This window comes from Bubalus bubalis, chromosome 11 (genome assembly GCF_019923935.1).
Source record: "Bubalus bubalis isolate 160015118507 breed Murrah chromosome 11, NDDB_SH_1, whole genome shotgun sequence".
In the NCBI taxonomy this organism is placed as follows: domain Eukaryota; kingdom Metazoa; phylum Chordata; class Mammalia; order Artiodactyla; family Bovidae; genus Bubalus; species Bubalus bubalis.
The window spans coordinates 38,952,179-38,974,719 of record NC_059167.1 but is presented as its reverse complement, the minus strand read 5'-3'; the positions used below and the strand labels follow the sequence as shown (position 1 = coordinate 38,974,719).

Sequence of the window (22,541 nt, the reverse complement as noted above, 5' to 3'; positions counted from 1 at the left end):
GAAGGTGACAACAGAGGACAAGATGGTTGGATGGCATCACTGACTCAATGGACGTGAGTTTGAGCGAGCTCTGGGAGATGATGATGAACAGGGAAGCCTGGCATGTTGCAGTTCACGAGATCACAAAGAGTTGGACACAACTGAGAGACTAAGCAATATAGTTCATTTGCCAAAACTGATTCATGTTCCCTGACCTTATTTCCCCATACTTATATCAATCTGAGGAAATAGATATCTAAGTGCTTTAGCAAAACTATAATTTATCACCTGGGATAAGAGCCTAACCAATTTGAGATCATAGGTGGAAACAGAGCTGCTACCTGAAAATTATGAGTGCTCTAGGAGGAAAAAATCATGGGTAGCAAAGCAATGTATCTTGCAAACTTACCTTCCCTGCCTGCTGTACTTGGAATAACTTAAGGGAAGATGAACAAATAGTTCATTATACTATCAATGTAGCTTATATTTTTATTTAGGATTTTCCCCCAATTTGTATCTTACAAGTAGGGCCCCTCGCATCCATCTCTAGGGTAATTTATCTTAAGTTATCCATTAAATATTAAAACAAAGTGACATTTGAGAAGGGCAATAGTGTAGCTGATAGCTAACTGAGGGTGATGGAGGCTCCCAGGTTGAGCTGGAGGAAGAATAGAACATGAAGTTAATAGAGTCAATATAAGTAAATGCTACTGAGGCTTCCTCAGTTCTTCCTGAGAAGGAGTAGGCAGCTATTAAACCCTATCAATATTGATGTATAATCTCTATGAGAAGTAGGGGGTAACAGTTGCACTGTGCAAAATACTTGGAACCATTATTGCTTCAGCAAAGTTATACAAGATTTAAAAAAAAAAAAAAGCAAAATATGGCTATTGATGTAAATTCCCAGTATATCTACAACTAGACCAATAGCACTTTGCTGACAGTGAATCTCTTTCAAACTCTTAATAGCCACCTGCTATAACTTTATATGTGAAGTCAATGAGTTTCAAGATTTGAATTGTGAGTTTTCAGAAACCCCATATGTAATATTTTTTGTTAGATAAAGTTGTATGCAGAGAGATATAGAGGTTTTTATAATGCTGGTAAGTGCAGTCCTGCTTTTTGATGGAGTTTCAACAATAGAACTAGTTTATTACACCCTCGAGCTACATCCCTATCTGATATGGTACAGTAATGAGATTTTTAATACTTATTAACCTCATGAATTTTGCAAACTGATAAAATTGAAAGAAGGAACATCTATTGCATCACTGAGACTTTATTCAATGACTCTGTGTCTAACATATTAAGAATATTACTATTGCCTCCTTTCTAATGCTTAAAGTATAATTTTGATCCATCTCTCTTGAATTTTTTTTTAAACACAAGTCTTTGTGACCATGAAGTATCATCCTTTGTGTCCAACTTGGATACAAGTCTTAAAGCAAAGCTTGATTTAAGTTCAAGCTAGAAACAAATCACCATTTCCCCATTACTAACTCTTACCTTGGTTTGCACATCAAAATGATTCTTTAAAAAGTATTTTAAATAAAATATTAACGTGGCCTCCTCCCCAATATCCCAATAATTTAAAAAAAATAATAAGGAATGCAAAATTTAGATTAAATGATACCAAATATTAAGTACTTATATGCCATGCACAGAGCTAAGTGATTTATTAAACCAATGCTCACAACAATGCTAAGGCAGGTATTTTTAACTCCTAAGCCTCAATTTCAGTATCTGTAAATAGAGATATGTAATTTTTCAGTATCTATGACACCTGCGACAGAGAAGGCAATGGCACCCCACTCCAGTACTCTTGCCTGGAAAATCCCATGGATGGAGGAGCCTGGTAGGCTGCAGTCCATGGGGTCGCTAAGAGTTGGACACGACCGCGACTTCACTTTGACTTTTCACTTTCATGCATTGGAGAAGGAAAGGGCAACCCACTCCAGTGTTCTTGCCTGGAGAATCCCAGGGATGGGGGAGCCTGGTCGGCTGCCATCTCTGGGGTCGCAGAGTCGGACACAACTGAAGCGACTTAGCAGCAACAGCAGCGCACCTGCAAAAGAGCCAAGCATTTGGACCTTCTCCAAAGATCCAACTTTCCCAAAGTCACCAGTATTTTGCTAAACTCATGCTACAGAGACAAAACTCTTCATTCACTCTATCTGCTTATTCCTATAGATTTAGAAACGGATTCTGCTTCTTAGGTTTCCGATTTACAGCCAGGAAAACAAAAACATCGTATAAGCAACAGAAACAAATGTTGATTAATTTGTGCTGGGGGAACCAAGAAAGGATTCACAGAACGTGCCACAACAAGCCTTAAATTTGAGTGAATGAACATAAGTTGGTATGAAACACTCTCCACACTGTATGCGGTTGTAAGCCTGGCTATGAGAGCTGTCTACATTTTTTGTTCCTGCAAGCCTGAATTATATAGATCAGCACTATCCTATAGAATTTTCTAACGATGATAGATAATGGAAATCCTCTCCATCTGTGCTAACAAATATGACAGCCAATAGTCATAGTTACATACTGAGCACTGGAGATGTGACTACTGTGACTAAGGCAATTTTAACTTGACTTAATTTAAATGTAATAGTCATTTTTGCCTAATGGTTCCCATGTTGGGTGGCACATACCTACAGTTTTGTTTTGTTTTGTTTTAATATGGCCTGTTTTCATGCCTTGGATATTTAGACTAAAGTTGGAGTGCACGTGTGTGTGCTAAGTTGCTTCAGTCGTGAAGTCCGACTCTTTGCAACTCTATGGACTATAGCCTGCTGGGCTCTTCTGTATGTAGGATTCTCTAGGCAAATACTAGAATGGGTTGCCATGCCTTCCTCCAGGGGATCTTCCGGACCCAGAGATCAAAGCCCTGTCTCCTGCATTGAAGGCAGTTTCTTTACTGTTGAGCCACCAGGAAAGCCCACAAAGTTGAAATGGAGGAACACTGTTCCAACTGGGTGGAAAGTAAGAGGCTTGGAGGAAAAGGGCTAATGAAGAAGATTTTGTACACTTGCTAACAGTTTAGAATTTTACCCTGAAAGTAGTAATATGTAATAAAAAATATTTAAAATTACTTCTTTTGACATTCTTTTAGGAATCTTCTGATTGATATACATATGTATATCAATATGATATACACATGTATTTAGGTATATGTATATAGGTATAGATATATATATGATATACATATGTATATTGATATATATATATTGATGATATACATATACATATGTGTATAGGTATATGTACATTTATATAATGTACACACAAACACACAGAATTTGGTTTAAGCAAGATGTCAAACAGATGTTTCATTTATTCAACTGCTTTTATCATAAAAGGACAAATATTTTTGCCAAGAATTAGAAAAATTATTCTTACACTTAAAACAGTAAAGAAGACTTAGGATTCTTGCAATAGATGTGAAGACTATTGCCATGGGGGAAGAGAGATGAAACACAAATCAGAATATTGTAAAGATAACTGAGGATTTATGGCTATGGGAGGCTGGGGGAGATGGATGGAAAATTACCAAGAAGGGGTAATTCTTGCTAAACTGAATTAATAGGATTATTGCTGAAGGCAGGCCAGGTGATCAATTGTCATCTGGGAGATTGTAGGGGATCAGGTACAAGGATGATCAGACATCCAGGGTAAAAGGATTATCCCTAAACTGACTTAGCAGGATTCTGGCTACAACTAGGCTGGGAAGGCCCAAAATGGTAAAACCAAGGCTAAGAGTTAGTCTAAAGGAAGGCTCAGGGGAGCTTGACTAAATTTTGATAGAGGAGAGAGTCTTTGTAACAAAACCGCAAAAGAAAATTAATGCTAAGCCCTTCACTGGAATGTTTACTTGGGTGGCTCAGAGGTTAAAGCGTCTGCCTGGAATGCGGGAGACCCGGGTTCGACCCCTGGGTCGGGAAGATTCCCCTGGAGAAGGAAATGGCAACCCACTCCAGTACTCTTGCCTGGAGAATCCCATGGAGGGAGGAGCCTGGTAGGCTATAATCCATGCAGTCGCGAAGAGTCGGATACGACTGAGCAACTTCACTTCACTTTCACTGGAATAGCAGATGACAGGTAAATGAGGCATTTTCAGAGAAGCTTATTTTCCCTAAGTAATGTGAATCTAGCTAAGGAGGCAAAGAATCTGCCTGTAATGCATAAGACCTGGGTTCGATCCATGGGTCGGGAAGATCCCCTGGAGAAGGGAATGGCAACTCACTACAGTATTCATGCCTAGAGAAACACATGATGAAACCTGAAATTCCTACTATTCACTCTTCTTAGCTTTTCCCAGAAGCAGCAGTAGGCTTAATATTTACATAAGAAGAAACAGCCCTGAGAAAGGGATCATCAAGTAAAACAGAAGAGTGGTCTATATGTGCTGTTGTGAAGGGATGGCCATCATTACTTAATCCTGAAGACCAGAATTCTCATCTTCTGCCAAGGTGCTTGCCCTCCCCACTACTTTCTTTAACCACAATCCTTTATTCCTTTCTGGTTACAATAGATTGGTTTGCTTCTGACTTGCAAAATTGGGGTGTGACTTCTTTTCAAAGGAAAGGAAAAGGAATTGGAGTTCTCACACAGCAGGAAAGGAGTTGATCAGACCATGATGAACTTGGCCCAGAAGTAGGGTGGAAAATGTACTTTCATGATTTCTCCTACAGGAACTCAACCGAAGGAGCACCTCTGCTGTTCTGGCTGCCTTGAAGCTCCAGTCTCTCAGTCCCCTGCTGGTTTTCTTGGGGTTTATCTTCCTGCAGTACCATACCCCTGCCTCAGGAACTTTCAGCTTGCTCACTGTCATATCATTAGAGGACTTGTCATATAGTACTAAATGAAAAGCTATGAGTAGTGAAAATTTTATTTTCATAAAAAGTTGAAAGATCATGTTGCTGTTTGGTAGAAACCAACACAATACTATAAAGCAATTATCCTTCAGTTAAAAATAAATACAATTTTTTAAAAGTTGAAAGACAAGAGCCATGATTCTCCAAGCTTTGGTGTACCTGCCTTCCCTTGTAGCTCAGCTGGTAAAGAATCAGCCTGCAATGTGGGAGACCTGGATCTGATCCCTGGGTTGGGAAGATCTTCTGGAGAAGATCTCCATTCCAGTATTCTGGCCTGGAGAATTCCATAGACTAAGTCCATGGGGTTGCAAAGAGTCAGACACGACTGAGTGACTTTCACTTTCACTTGTACATAAAAAGTTTTTCCAGTGGCTAACGGAGACCTGCCTTCTCTTTCCCCAGCCTCTGAGAAAACCTCTTATTTCCAATGCCTCCTCCTTCACTATCTCAGCAACTTTTAACTGCAAAAGTGACTACTTTTCCTACCTGCTTTGCCACCTGTAATACTGAGCTCCTAAAAACTTTCTGACAACTAGTACTGGTTCATTTTAAAGGAGGAGACAGGTTACTTTTGTTTTACATTCCTTTGTAGCATCAGCCTGACTGCACAAGGTTAGAAATTAAGGGATGAAATATTCATTTCCTGAAACAGATAATCATAAATTCTATAGGATCCATGGGACTTTCCAGAAGTCTGTTTAGAATACTTTGTGGTAACTAGTTAACATTGAAGCCAAGCTGGTGAAAATAAATGAAATGTTTGAGGCTGCATCAAAGCCTAAAATCTTTAGAGGGTGATATATAAACTTACAGTGGATTTTTTTTTAAATGAGTTTGCTGTAATTGTGAATAATGATTTGGAATCATTGTAGTTTGGGGTGAGGGAGAAAGAGACTGTAGTTTAGAACTAGACCTAGAATGAAATATATTCATGCCCTTGTCCTGTTCAAACAGGAAAACAGGCAGTCAGGAAAAAAATGCAGAAGCCCTGAGCGAGATAATGGGATTTCTCTTAATTTGATTTGCTGTGGAGAATGCTGGCCTATTTAATACATCCATGTGGAGTTGCTGTTTATATTTTGGTTTCTAATTAGCATAGTCATTCTGAAGTCTAGCTGCCTTCTCCTTCCATATAAATCTAATTTGGCCTTGAGGAGGGTTATTAGAGCAACACAAGGAGCACAAACAAAGGGAAATGTCTGCCAAACAGCAGGCAGGCTCAGTGCATCTGGGGCAGGCGGGCAGCAGGCGGGTGGCAGCCGGGCCGGTGTGCGGAGCTGCGGGCACAGGAGTGACCGAGCCTGGAAAACAGATCAACCACCAGCGTCCCTCTGACCACCCCCACCAACCCACCCTGCCCTGGCCTGGGCTGCCTGGCCAAGGCAATCTCATAAAAAAAAAAAAAAAAAAAAGATGATATTGAAGGGATGTGAAAGCTGTAAAGAAAAGATTTAAAATTGATTTTGAAAGTTTCTAAACTGGGCCCTAGAATGGATGGTCTGTATTGAAGTAAACACTTAGTCTCCCTCCTAAAACTCCTTGTAAAGAGTGACATTTCAATTTTCCCTGGCTTTGGGGAGCTTGATTTTTTTTTTTTTTTTAACAGCTCTACAACTCAGTCTTAGAGAAGCACCTTCTAGCAGTGATAATAAAGTACACTGAGGGGGGATATGGACAACATTGATAGAGAGGCACTAATCCTTATTTTGTGTGAAAAATAGTCTGAAGGCAGATTCTATCCCAAAGGGGAAGAAAGAAGAATGCTAAACATGACTAGCAGTGACCTATTTTTCACCAAGCAATGGAAGCTCAAGTACATTTTGACGAAAATGTTCATGGGGAAGAGCAAAGGACTTAAACTCTTTGTAAAGGGCATTGAAGTACTAACTTAAAATTCTGTGATAACTCTAAAGAGGTGAGATAACAGGTTCTTTTGAGCAGATTTAGGGGCTCTACTAACATTGATCGGGTGGGTCCCCTATAGAATCCACATTCATGGTTTGCAGTTTGTCTTAACTAGTTGCTGCCTCCCTTATAAAGCTGGTTGCAGCAGCAACTTCCAAGCAAGGGCTCAGTGAGCCTAGTTCGCAAGGGTCTATGGGAGCGCTGATGAGTATAATTTACTGCAAAATGTATCCCCTACTGTGAGGAGCAGAATGCTAATGATCTGAATCTATTCTTTGTCCAGAACACAAAGAATTGCAGCTCCCCTTAGAACACACTGAAACGTCTCTAGGATAAAACTTTTTAAAAATGCACTTCTGTTGCATTCTGCATATTCTATTTAGATGCATGTCTATCAACAATGTATTGCATACTGACAGTGTTAAAAGCTGCCAACACATGAGTGCAGATCCCAATCTAAGGAGAAAATGAAAGAGAGAGAGAGAGAGGGAGGAAGACAGGAGATAGGAGGGGAGAAAAAGAGAATGAATTCAAAATTAAAACCACCTTGCATCACGTAGTAAATTTTTAGTGTCACAAGGATACAGATAAGAGGTTTCTGAAAAAAAATATTAATGGAAGTACCTTTCCTAGGTATTTCTAAATGGGAGTGGACATAGATTTCACATGGAAGAAGGTAGGAACATATATGAGACTCTTGTCCAAGTGGTAATATGACATAAACACTCTGCTAAAAGTTCAAAAACCTCTTATTTTGACTTATTTACTCCTACTCTACCCCAATCCAGAAATACTGCTTAATCTCACTGCCCAACTACCCAGGAGATCAGGCAAGTTGCCTCCCTGTTCTCAGCATCTGTTTCTTCATCTGTTAAACATTGATCAGAATGAATCTCCAAGGAGAAAGGGGCCATCTTCTGGGAATTTTTCTTTTCCACCTGATTTCTGTTACAAGTTAGAACATCTCAGAAGTCAGTCCAGGCTCCCATGTGATTCCTTCTTACACCTCTTCTTGGAAGATCTTTTCCACAAATTCAAACACCATGTCCAGGCTACATGATAAGCTTTGAGCTGCCTCGTAAGTATGTGAGTAGAAATGTTAACAAAGGGATTAGATAAATGGGTCTGGCTGTGAGAAGAATTGTAGTATAAAGACCAAGTATCTAAAACAGAATCCATGGTCTGCTTTTCCAGCCTCTAGTTCCAATACTCATAAACCTACTCCATCTCAAGATCCCAGGCTGAGCAAGAGCCACCCCCCTACACCCTTGCTCCTTCAGGAGAAGTCTCGATAGTCTCCCCAGTGTCCCCAACCTTGTCCACCATCCCTCTCTTCAGGTAAACCTAATGATCTAGAACATGTCCCATCCAGATCACCAGAAGGGACTGCTCCAAACTTGTCATTTCCCAACCATTCTCTACACACAATCAGCAGGGGTCTTAGTATGTGCATGCATCATCACTCCCCCATTGAAAACCGTCAGTGGCTACATGTTTCTCTCAAGCTTGGGACCCTCATTCTCACGTGCCCTCAGTGGCCCCCATGATCTGGTCCTGCCTACCTCTCCTTTTCCTTTGCCATCTGCCCCCTGCTCAGAGTTCTCCCTTCACAGGGGCCTTTCAACTCCTTCAACAAGAGAAGCTCCTATCCACATTGTATGAATACAACTGCCTGTCTGGGTCATTCCAACACCCCCATCCTACCCCATGCAACAAAGTGAAAGCTTTTCAATGGTGCTAAATTCTATAGGGGGAGGAAAAAAAACTAAGACAAAGTAAGTGAGACAGGCAGGGAATGACAGGGAAAACAGGGAGTTGTCATTTTTTTACTGAATGGCCAGGAAAGACCTTCTAAAAAGGTCACAACTGACAGAGACATGAAATGCATGAGTGAGCTGATCAGCTGTCTTGGTAAGAGCATTCCAAACAAGAAAAAAAGGGCAAAAACCAACAGCCACAGTGAAACCTCTCAGTGGGTATCATGGTACAGCAGGGTGGCCAGTGCAGCTGGAACAGAGGGAAGGAGGCAGAGGGGAGGGAGGCAGAGGGCAGTTGGAGATGAGGTCAGAAGGGTGGCTTATCAACCATCAACCACTGTAAGGGTTCTGGATTTTATTCCAGTTTGGGAAATCATGGGAGCTATTGGAGAGAGGACGGACATGGTCTGAGTCATAGTTTTGCAGAATGAGTCTGGCCGCTGTGATAAGAACAGAGTGTAAGGATGGAAGCAAGAAACAGGATCATATTAAAATAGCCCAGGTGCTGAGGTGATGGTATGGCAACAGCCATCACAGGATTAGCAATACTGGCAATGAAAAAGCTGGATTAAAGATCCAGGCTGAAGGAGCACTCGCAGGATTTACGGATGGATGGGGTGAGGGCTGAGAGCTTCCTACTCACTTGTCAGAAACAGAGTTTGTATCAGTTCCTCAGATGCCTTTCTGACTGCTTTTCTCCTCCAGCAATTCAGGTTCTGTGTGACTCCCCATCCCAGCTTGTGCTCATGCTCATAACATTTGTCAGCACTGTAATTAAACAGAAATTATTCCAGTGATGAACTCACTGCTCATGTTAAGTCATGTATTTATAGGGAAGGCAATGTCAATGCTATTCCCCACTCTATTCTGAACACAGAAGCTCTGGAGCCATTTATTAGATAAACTGGGTAAATCACAGTGCGCTTCACTACAATGAAGTCCACCTGGTCAATCATACATAGGTACACCCTTTATAATCATTAATATTGCTCTTAAAACAGAAGTAGAGACAACTCCGATAAGAGTTGTGACAATTAATAGAAGAGCTACTTCCTTGGTGGCAGCTCTCAGAGTGTGAAAAATGGTGAAATACACGGCTATTAGGCAATCTAGAGTAATCAGACCTTTTCAAACACTGAGCCAATATGTATACTCACCAAGCTGTGTCCACATTTTAGTCACTATAAATAGAATGTCCAATAGAATTAATTATATAAGCATTTTAAAAGTATGTATTAAAGTTATTAAAAGACTAACTGTTTCTAGTATGAAGATGTCAGAGGTGCAGTTTATGAAAGCATCAGACCTTCTGGTTCAATCGATAAAACCCAATGCTAACTACGAATCACCTGTTGCCTAGAGTGCTGAAATCTGGCTACCAGCTATGGCATAAACATGGTACCTTCACACAAGGCCACAGTATTAATTTTTACATGTTGCATTAATTTCCTAGGGCTGCTGTAACAAAGCACCACACATTTAATGCAACAGAAATGAACTGTCTTCCCACTTTAGAAGACTGCCATTAAGGTGTTGGCAGGGCCACATCCTCCTACAGCCTCTATGGGAGGATCCTTCCTTACCTGGTCCAGCTCCTGGGAGCCTCAAGTGCTCCTTGGCTTGTGGCAGTGTAACTCTAATCTCTGACTCTGCCTTCATGTGGCTATCTTCCCTCTATGTCTGTGTCCAGCTCTCCTTATAAGGACACCAGTCACATGGTTCAGGACCCACCCTATATTAATAGTATGACCTTGTCTTAAGTAATTACATCTTCAATGACTCTGTTCCCAAATAAGGTCACATTCATAGGTTCATGGGGTTAGGAGTGCAAAATATTTTTTGAGGGGACACAATTCAACCCATAAAAGATATGGTTAAAAGTGGAGCTGGGGGCAATTTTATCCAGTGTAGAGAAATGGGTTAGATCAGGAAAACTTAATCTGAGGTTCAGCTCTTTAAAGAGAGAGGTAGGTTACTTCAACAAGTTAACCTCAATGTTGGTTTCCCACTCTTTAAAATGAATATGTTAGAAGAGATGATGTCTGGTCACTCAGCTAATTCAGACCGCATGAAGATGAAACTAAGTAAAGTATTCAGCCAGCTCAAGTCATATAGAATCAACCATACAGTGAACACTGCTGGTCCTGCCCTCATTTACTTAAAGCTTTAACAAGCCATTTTAATTCTTTAAATACCACAGGAAAAGGAGAGACATTACATCTGACATCACTTCTACTTGAATCACATCAGTGTCAGAGGCTTAGACTAGTAACTGGTTACTACTTGTACCTCCTGTACTCAATAAATCCTGTAACCATAGCAAAGATGTTATTTCAAAATACTTTTTCAGAAACTGAAATAACAATCTAAGTACCCCATCCTCTCAAAAATTGCCTTTGTTGATAGACTCTTTACAGCACAAAACTTCAGTAAACTCTTGTATGGCTAGGTAGCTTATTCTTCCAGTATGCTTTGTGAGATTGATGATAGTTTAACTTGGGACTGTAAATATCAGCGTCTTTCAGTTATCCCTGTATGCTCCGCCAGGAAACCAATTAAATTGCCCTATCACAGTTTAAGGTTAAGATGGTTTACCAGACCCCAAGAAAAACATATTCAGACAAGAAGTAGTTTTAGAGAGTGGTTTTGGAAAATACCATTATTGATCTAGACCAGACTTATCTCCATTCTCCTTTGATGAGAAGAGCTAGGTGGAAAGCTAAAGCATATAATTTAATGTGTGTGACATCTGAAGGTGGCCTAAAAAGGCACTGTGATATAATGGCTAGTACAGTACTTCTTAATATCCAAGTCGCTTTTCTATTTGGTATTATTGACAGGTACAATAGTCTTTTGTTGTTGTTGTTTAGTTGTTAAGTTATGTCTGACTTTTGCAACCCCATAGACTGCAGCCAGCCAGGCTCCTCTATCCATGGGATTTCCCAGGCAAGAATACCGGAGTGGGTTGCCACTTCCTTCTCCAGGGGATCTTCTCGACTCAGTGATCAAACCTGAGTCTCCTGCATTGACAGGCGGGTTCTTTATCTCTGAGCCATTAGAGCAGTCCCTTTTTCCCCCTATGTATTAACTGGATGCAAGATAATGCTGGAAATATTCCATCATTTAAAATCAAAATTTTTATCATCTCTGAGTATTTTGATCTTTAACATCTTGAGAGTGTATTATAGTCTAAAAATACTTGAATATAAAACTCTCCAGTGGAAGTATTAGAAAAAGAAGAACAAACAAAGCCTAAAGTTATCTGAAAGATATAATGAAGATGAAAGGGAAAATAAAATAGAGATTAAAAATTGGAAAAAAATCAATAAAACTTAAAGTTGATTCTTTGAAAAGGTAAACAAAATTGACAAACCTCTGGCCCAGCTCACCAAGAAAAGAGAGAGAACCTAAATACACAAAATAAGGGGGGGAAAAGAGGAAAATAACAACAGATACTCAGATACTGCAGGGAAAAAAAAATCTGAGAGTATTATCATATGCCAACAAATTGGATAATCTAGAAGAAATGGGCAACTTTGGGCAACTTTCTAGAAACACAGCCCACCAAAACTCAATCAAGAAGAGAGACAATTTGAACAGACCAATAAGTAGAATCTGTAATAAAAATTCTGTAATAAATCTGTAATTAAAAAAAAAAAAAACACAAAAAACCCTCCCTGCAAACAAAAGTCCAGGACTAGATGGCTTTACTGGGGAATTCTACCTAACACACAAAGAAGAACTTGTACCACTCCTTCTTAAACTCTCTCAAAAGATACAAGAGGAGGGAACACTCCCAAAGGCATTCTATCAATATCAAGCCACCATCACGCTGATACCAAAACCAGAAAAAGACACTATAAGAAAATTACAGGCCAATATCTTGGACGAATATAGATACAAAAATTCTCAGCAAAATATTATCAAGCTGAATTCAGCAACACATAGATCATACACCACAACCAAGCTGGAGTCATCCCAGGATCACAAGGATGGTTTAACATACGCAAATCAAACAATGTGATACGTCACATCAACAAAAAACAAAAAACACATGATCATCTCAACAGATGTAGAAAAAGCATTTGATAAAATTAAACTCTTACCAGTTTCCTGGTGTGCAGTCTCCATGGCCCCTTGCTCCAAGCACTGCCAGGAGTCCAATGAAGAAGTTGCAGGCTAAGCAAGTTTTTAAGAAAACTGCCCGGGAGCTGAACTGGCTTTGGTTGATGAGGGTGGACAGGTGGTTCATCATGGGTGACATTTTCTCAAGCATTTTTTCCAGTTTGTTTGGAACCTAGGAAATGAGAATTGTAATTTTGGGATTAGATGGAGCAGGAAAAACCACAATTTTGTACTGATTACAGGTTGGAGAAGTCATTGCTACTATTCCTACCATTGGATTTAATATTCAGATGGTAATATACAAAAACCTTAAATTCCAAGTCTAGGATTTGGGAGGGCAGACAACTGATATTATTATTCAAACTCGCATGCAGTCATTTATGTAGTAGATTGTGGTGACCAAGACCAAATTGGTATTTCAAAATCAGAGTTAGTTGCCAATTTGGAGGAAGAAGAGCTGAGAGGAGCCATTTTAGGGGGTTTACAAATAAGCAGGACAACGGAACAGGACATGACTCCCTCAGAGATGGCAAATTCACTTGAGCTACGGACGGAAAATAGCAAATATTCAAAACTTCAGTAACCAAAGGCACTTGCTTTGATGAGGCAATGGAATGGTTAGGTGAAACACTAAAGAGCAGACAGTAATTCAGTCACTTATGCTTCTCTGAAATGAAGACCATAACACCTATATATCCCTTTGGAAATCATTAAGTGTTTTTCACACTCCTAAATGTTAAAACTGCATGATTGTTGGCATATACCAAACTGACTGCAACATTTGTAATAAATATTAAAAATACGTTTTAAAAAAACTCTTACCGAAGTGAGTATAGAGGAAACAGAGCTCAACAGAATAAAAGCTGTTTATGACAAATTCACAGCCAACATAATACTCAATGGTGAAATTCAGCTTTTTAGCTGAATGCTTCCCCTCTAAAATTTGGAACAAGACAAGGATGCCCACTCTCACCATGTCTATTCAATGTAGTACTAGAAGTCCTAGTCACAGCAGTCATACAAGAAAAGTATAAGCTATCCAAATTGTAAGGGAAGAGATAAAATTATAATATTTGCAAAATGACATGTACTATATATAGAAGATACTAAAGACTACACACAAAAACTACTAGCACTGAGAAGTGAATTCAGCAAGGTAGTAAGATATAAGATTAACACATAGAAATTGGTTGTATTTATTTACATTAGCAATGAATTACCAGAAAGGGAAAGTAGAAAAACGATCTCTTTAAAATTGCATCAGGAAAAAATACCTGGGAATCAACCTGACCAAGGAGAGAAAAACTTATACACTGAGAAGTATAAACTATTAATAAAGGAAACTGAAGATGATTCAAAGAAATGGAAAAACACCCCAAGCTTTTGGACTGAAAGTATATTATTAAAATGGACATACTGCCCAAAGTAATCTACAGATATAATGTGATCCCTATCAAATTGTCCATGATATTTTTCATAGAACTAGAAATAGAACAAATAATCCTAAAATTTAAATGGACCCACAAAAGACCCACAATTGCCAAAGCAGTTCTGAAGCAAAAGAATAAAGCAGGAGGCATAACCCTCTCAGACTTCAGACAATACTACAAACCCACTGTAATCAAAACAGTGAGGTATTTGGCACAAAAACATACACATGGATTAATGGAACAGAAGAGAGAACCCAGAAATAAACCCACATATCTATCATCAATTAATCTTTAACAAAGGAGGCAAGAATATACAGTGGGGAAAAGACAGGGCAGCAAGTGGTGTTGGGAAGGTTGGACAGCCACTATAAACGAATGAACTTAGAGTATACCTTCACACTCTACAGAAAAATAAAGTCAACATGGGTTAAAGACTTAAACATAAGGCATGACACCATAAAACTCATTGAAGAGAACATAGGCAAAACATTCCTAACATAAATCATACCACTGTTTTTTTAGGTCTGTCTTTCAAGACAATAGAAATGAAAACAAAAATAAACAAATGAGACCTGATCAAACTTACAAGCTTTTGCATAGCAAAGGAACCCATAAACAAGATGAAAAGACACCTACTGAATGGGCAAAAATATTTGAAAATGATGCAACTAATAGAGGTTAATATCCAAAATGTACAAACAGCTCATATAACTCAATAACAAAAACAACAATAACAACAACAAAAAAATAACCCAATCAAACAGTGGGCAGAAGCCCTTAATAGGCATTTTTCCAAAGAAGATATACAGATGACCAACAGGCACCTAAAAAAGATGTTCAAAATCATTAATTATTAGAGAAAACCACAAATCAAATCATAGTGAGATATAACCTCACACTGGTCAGAATGGCCATCATCAAAAATTCTACAAATAAAAAAATGTTAGCAAGGATGTAGAGAAAAGGGAACCCTCCCACACTGTTGTGAGAATATAAATTGGTGCAGCCACTTTGGAGGGCAGTAGGAAGGTTCTTCAAAAAACTAAAAATAGTGCCCACGTGATCCAGTAATCCCATTTCTGAGCATATATATGGAGAAAACTCTAATTCAAAAAGCTTTTGCACAGCAAAGGAAACTATAAACCAAATGAAAAGACAACTCACAGAATAGGAGAAAATATCTGCAAATGAAGCAACCTACAGAGATTAATCTCCAAAATATACAAACATCTTATGTCAAAAAAAACCCCACAAACAATCCAATCAAAAAATGAGCAGAAGATCTAAACAGACATTTCTCCAAAGAAGACATAAAGATGGCTAAAAAGCACATGAAAAGATGCTCAAGATCTCTAATTATTAGAGAAATGCAAATCAAAACCATGCACACTGGTCAGAATGGCCCTAATCAAAAATCTGCAAGCAATAGATATTAGAGAGGGGGTGAAGGAAAGGGAATCCTCCTACACTGTTCATAGAAATGTAAATTGGTGCAGCCATTAGGGTGAACAGTAAGAAGGTTCCTTAAAAAGCCAAAAATATAGCTACCATATGATCTAGCAATCCCACTCCCGGGAATATATCCAAAGAAAACTAAAACTCAAAAAGATACATGCACCCCACGTTCATTGCAGCACTATTTACAATGACCAGAACATGGAAGCAAGCTAAATGTCCATCAACAGAGGAATGGATAATGAAGATGCGGTACACATATATGCTTGAATATTTCTCAGCCATAAAAAATGAAATAGTGTCATTGGTACAACGCATATGGACCTAGAGATTGTCATATTGAGTGAAGTAAGTCAGACAGAGAGGGACAAATATTGTATAATATCACTTGTATATAGAATCTAAATTAAAAAAAAAACTGGCACAAATGAACTTACCTACAAAACTGAAATAGAGCTACAGATTTAGGAAACAAGCTTATGGTTACCTGAGGGGAAAGGGGGAGAGGGATAAATTGGAAGCTTGGGATTGACATATACACTTTACTATATATAAAATAGGTAACTAATAAGGACCTACTGTGGGTTTCCCAGGTGGTTCAGTGGGTAAAGAATTCACCTGCAATGCAGGAGACATGGGTTCAATCCCTGGGTCAGGAAGATCCCCTGGAGGAGGGCATGGCAACCCACTCCAGTATTCTTGCCTGGAGAATCCCATGGACAGAGGAGCCTGGTGGGCTATAGTCCACAGAGTTTCAAAGAGTCTGACACGACTGAAGTGACTGAGCATGCATGCAAGGACCTACTGTATAACACAGAGAGCTCTACTCAATACTCTGTAATGACACAATGGAGTATTACTCAGCCATTAAAAAGAATGCATATGAATCACTTCTAATGAGGTGGATGAAACTGGAGCCTATTATAGAGTGAAGGAAGTCAGAAAGAGAAACACCAATACAGTATACTAACGCATATATACGGAATTTAGAAAGATGGTAACGATGACCCTATATGTGAGACAGCAAAAGAGACACAGATATAAAGAACAGTCTTTTGGACTCTGTGGGAGAAGGCAAGGGTGGCATGATTTGAGAGAATAGCATTGAAACATGTGTATTATCATATGTGAAACAGATCTCCAGTCAAGGTTCGATACATGAGACAGGGTGCTCAGGGCTGGTGCACTGGGATGACCCAGAGGGATGGGATGGGGAGGGAGGTGGGAGGGGGGTTCAGGATGGGGAACACATGTACACCCATGGCTGACTCATGTCAATGTATGGCAAAAACCACTACACTATTGTAAAGTAATTAGCCTCCAATTAAAATAAATTAATTAAAAACAAACAAAAAATACTCTGTAATGACGAATATGGGAAAATCTAAAAAAGAACTGATATATATATATATATGTATAACTGATTCACTTTGCTGTACAGCGGAAAGTAAGAAAACACTGTAAAATCAACTATACTCTAATAAAAATTATAAAAATAAGTAAATAAAAAGATTTTTAAAGGTATATGTACTCTTATGTTCATAGCAGCACTATTTACAACAGTCAAAATATGGAAACAACCAAATGCCCATTGACAGATTAATGGATAAAGAAGACTATACACATGTGCATAATGGAGTATTATGCAGCCATTAAAAAGAATGAAATTAATACCATGTGCAGCTACATGAATGGATCTAGAGATAATCATACACAGAAAGAGAAAAACAAATACCATATATCATTTATATGTGGAATATAAAGTATGACACAAATGTACATATTTACAAACAGAAACAGACTCACAACATAAAGAGTAGACTGTGGCTGCAAGGGAGATGAGGACCAGGGAGAGATGAATTGGGAGTTTGGGGATTAGAAGATACAAACTATTTTATATACATATATCATTAAATACTTCTGAGTTGTAGAACTTCAGGATTAGAAGAGTTAGGAGATACATTCAAGGTTGCATAGCCTGGACAAAAAACTGAGTCTTTCAGCTTCACATCTCACATTCTAAATACATATAAATAAATATGTGTATATGTATATTGCCCTGTCTATGTATAGACATACACACATACACATTCCCACTTCATTCTTTTAACTCTATGTAGCTTTTTAACAACTATATGAAATTCCATAGAATGGTTATAATGTGATTCATGTAACCATCTTCCTGTTGGTGGGCATTTAGGATAATTTTATTTCTTGTCACACTAATAATGCTATAGTTAATTAGTTACTGATGTACACACATGCACAATTCTTTCATAGAATTAATTTTTAGGTCAAATGAACATTTTTTAATTTCGAGAGATAATAGCAAAGTTTACTAGTATGTTTGATTTAAAACTTCTCTTGTTGTTTAGTCGCTAAGTCATGTCCTATTCTTTGTGATCCCATGGACTGCAGCACACCAGGCTCCATCTTCCAAACTTCCAAACTTCCTTCACCATCTCCCAAACTTTGCTCAAATTCATGTCCATTGAGTCAGTGATGGTATCTAATCATCTCATCCTCTACCATCCCCTTCTCCTTTTGCCTTTAATTTTCACAGCATCAGGGTCTTTTCTATGAGTCAGCTCTTTGCAACAGGTGGCCAAAGTATTGGAGCTCCAGCATCAGTCCTTCCAATGAATTTTCAGGATTAATTTCCTTTAGGATTGATTGGTTTGATCTCCAAGGGACACTCAAGAGTCTTCTCCAGCACAATTTAAATGCATCAGTTCTTCAGCACTCAGCCTTCTTTATGGTCCAACTCTCACATCCATACATGACTAATGGAAAAACCATAGCTTTGACTAGATGGGCCTTTGCCAGCAAAGGGATGTCTCTGCTTTTTAACATGCTTTCTAGGTTTGTCATAGCTTTCCTTCTAAGGAGGAAGCATCTTTTAATTTCACTGTCTGCAGTGATTTTGGAACCCAAGTAAAGAAAATCTGTCACTACTTCCACTTTTTCCCCATCTATTTGACATGAAGAGATGGGACCAGGTGCTATGATCTTAGATTGTTTAATGTTGTGTTTCAAGCCGCTTTTTCCACTCTCCTCTTTTACCCTCATTAAGAGGCTTCTTAGTTCCTCTTCACATTTTGCCATTAGAGTGATATCATCTATGTATCTGAGGTTGTTGATATTTCTCCCAGCAGTCTTGATTATAGCTTTGATTCACCCAGCCTAGCATTTTGCATGATGTACTATGCATTCAGTTCAGTTCATTTCAGTTGTGTCCAACTCTTTGTGACCCCATGAACTGCAGCACAGCAGGCCTCCCTGTCCATCACCAACTCCCAGAGTCCACCCAAACCCATGTCCATTGTGTCGGTAATGCCATCCAACCATCTCATCCTCTGTCGTCCCCTTCTCCTCCTGCCCTCAATTTTTCCCATCATCAGGGTCTTTTCAAAGGAGTCAGCTCTCCGCATCAGGTGGCCAAAGTATTGGAGTTTCAGCTTCAACATCAGTTCCTCCAATGAACATCCAGGACTGATCTCCTTTAGGATGGACTGGTTGGATCTCCTTGCAGTCCAAGGGACTCTCAAGAGTCTTCTCCAGCACCACAGTTCAAAAGCATCAATTGTTCTGTGCTCAGCTTCCTTTATGGTCCAACTCTCACATCCATACATGACTACTGGAAAAACTGTAGCCTTGCATAGAAATTAAATAAGCCGAGTAACAATACACATCCTTATTGTACTTCTTTCCCAATTCACAACCAGTCATTTGTGCTATGCCCAGTTCTACTTGTTGCTTTTTGACCCGTATACAGGTTTCTCAGGAGACAGGCAAGGTTGGCTGGCATTCCCATATCTTAGAATTTTCCACAGTTCGTTCTGAACCACATAGTCAAAGACTTTGCTAAGCAAAGTCATTTCAGTCGTGTCCAATTCTGTGCAACTGTATGAACTACAACCTGCCAGGCTCCTCTGTCCGTGGAATTCTTCAGGCAAGAATACTGGAATGGGTTGCCATTTCCTTCTCCAGGGGATCTTCCTGACCCAGGGATCGAACCCACATCTCTTAAGTCTCCTAGAAATGGAAGGCGAGTTCCTTACCACTAGTGCCACATGGAATGCCCTATAGTCAATGAAGGAGAGGTAGACGTTTTTCTGAAATTCCCTTGCTTTCTCTATGATTCAATGAATGTTGGCAATTTGATCTCTGGTTCCTCTACCTTTTCATCTGTCTCTCACCAAAAGTGAAACTGACCTACAGTTTTATGTGCTCAATTGGTCCTATTGAGGAAAAAGGTTATGCTAGGGATTTTAAATAAATTGAGACCTGTTACATCTTACTCTGTGTGCCAGAATTATTTAAATAAAAATGGAGTGCAATCTGTTGCTTGAAAGTTCTTTAAAAGTAGCTATGAAACCATCTAGGCCTCATGCATTTTTAGAGGTAGCTCTTTAACTAGCAGGAATATTAGTGGTTATTACAGCTTCTAATCTGCTGCCAGATTCAGGAGACACAATAGCTTTAATTTAACACTGTGTTTACTTAGTTCTTCCCGGGCTGCAAAGATCCCCTGGAGGAGGAAATGGCAACCCACTCTTGTATTCTTGCCTGGAGAATCCCGTGGACAGAGGAGCCCGCCGGGCCACCATCCATGGTGTCGCAGAGTCTGTCACAACTGGGCGCACGTGAGCATCTTCACCAGTCCAGAGCAGTCTCCCAGACCAAGGGTCACAGCACGTGACGCACCACAATGTCCTCAGTGAGTGACTTTAATGCTGAGGTTTCCAAAGAGCCGCCAGACATCAGGCAGGCTTAGATCAGGAGTGATATTAATCCATTACTCACTCTAGTGGTCCTGCCAAGGACTTGTAATCTTTTCTTGAAACAATTTTATATCATCCTAGAGAATTATGCATTTCATCTACATTTTCAAATTTATTGGCAAAAGTCGGTTTTGCCAAAGGAATGCCTCTTTAACAATATTATAAGAAATGCAGCTGTTATGGTTTTATTGGTCATATGTTGATGTCCCCCATCCCTTCCACCTCAGAAACTTCTGCCTTTCTCTTTATTAATTCTTACATCTACTTTCTTTGAACTAAGCTTTCCTCTCAATTCTTGAGTTAAATGCTTGGCTTATTTTCTGTCCTGTTTTCTAAAAATGAATAAAATTTCAGATCATTTTCTTCTTAGTACTGCTTAAACTGTATTCTTAAAAGCATATGTTTGTTTTGTGAATTTCTGAATGGATTAAGAAAAAAATTAAAATAAATGTTATTTGTAAGCATATTTAATTTACAGAAATGTTTTTGCTACTTTATGAATTTATTGCAATGGATTTAGAATGTTATATTGTAATTTCTACTCTTTCCTTAGCCAAATTTTATAATAAGCCAAGGTGGTTAATTGCTTGAATCATTTATAGCCTTATTTTTAGTTTTCTTTGATTTTCTAGTTCCCAAGAAAAATATGTTAAAATTAGACTGATTGATTTTGTCTATTTTTCAATTCTAAAAGTGTTGCTTTCATATATTTTGGCATACTGTCTACATAAGTATTTGACTTATGTTGGTGACATATACTTCTTATCAATATCAAATTTATGTCTTTGCCTCTAATATTTATATTCTTGTGTTAGTATTAGCATTGAACAAAATATTTGCTTAGTTTTTATTTGCCTGATACATTTTTACATCCTTTAATTTTTCTGCATCATTTTAAGGTGTCTTTTTCCATCTTTTTTCTTCTTTATATTTTAATCTACTATTTCAGAAGTCCTTTTGTAAAGATTGCATTAACTTCTACAACCATATTATTCTTAAGTATTTTTTTCTGCTTTATTCATTTTAAATTGGAGGATAGCTGCTTTACAATGTTGTGGTTGTTTTTTCTGCTTTTTTGTTTTTGTTAATCAGTTATAAGTATAGACATAGCCCCTCCCTCTTGACTCTTCTTCCCACCCCTTCCCCATCCCACCCCTCTAGGTCTTCATAGAGCATTGAACTGAGCTCCCTGGGCTATACAGCAGCTTCCCACTAGCTGTCTATTTTACACATGGTCATGCATATATGTCTATTTTACTCTCTCAGTTCATCCCACTCTCTCCTTTCCCAGCTGTATCCATACTTTTGCTTTTTCCTCACTACTGTCCTCCAAAACTGAGAAATAAAACAGACATACACATCCTTCAGAATTTGAGCAGCATGGGGTAAACTAAGTCATATCTCTGAAATGATCTACCTTGTCTGAATCTAGATTCAATCACTTTCCCTTAGCAATTTCCTAAGCATACTGTTTTTTAATATCTCTTGATTGCCTTCAAGTAAATAATCAATAAATGTCTTAGCCTGCATCCTCTAGAAAACAGAGCTGAAGTCAGAGATTAATCTTTAGTTTATGACATCTAATGGAAGGTGCAAGGCCAGGGCAGTAAAATTGAAGGAAAAAAGAGAAGTGAGGTAAGCAAAGACTCAAGGTTACTGTATGGCCATCATCTTGCAGTGTGCCATGAAGAAATATCCGCTGCCTTAACAGACATAATCCAAATTTTTCTGGAAAGTTCTGAGAAAATGTACTTTTGAACAGTCTATGCACAAATTGTTATTTGCCCTGGTCTCTCCTGTTTCCATGTGTATAAGCTCATCCTGTGGTAAGGGAGTCCTCTCACACTCTTCCAGGCTGTACCTCCCTGCCCCCACACAGCCAACAAGGAGGCCAGTTCCCAAGCTCGGTGGTATGACATCACCTCCAAGTCCGGAAATGGAGGAATGACAATGAGAAAGAAGGCCCTATTGCATCTCAGTTCTTCTTAATTTACGTCTAAAACAAACCATGTCCCTTCTGTTTTGGAATGTCTTCAGATTCACTGTATGATATTTTTAAAAGACCCCTAAATTGTAGGACTTCATAAGCACACTAATAATCAGACTTCATTGAATATAGCCCAGAGTTACTATTTTAGATCCTAGAATTAGTATTTTCTATAATCACAAATTTTGTTTGCTCACATTCAGCTTGGACTAACCCTCAGAAGTATTTATTATGGCTTCCAA

The 22,541-nt window shown here is 38.8% G+C and overlaps 1 pseudogene; it reads left to right on the top strand.

Annotated features, from left to right (window-relative positions):
• Positions 1 to 12,628: 12,628 nt before the first annotated feature.
• LOC102389643 lies at positions 12,629 to 13,291 on the top strand (annotated as a pseudogene).
• The last annotated feature ends 9,250 nt before the right edge of the window (positions 13,292 to 22,541 follow it).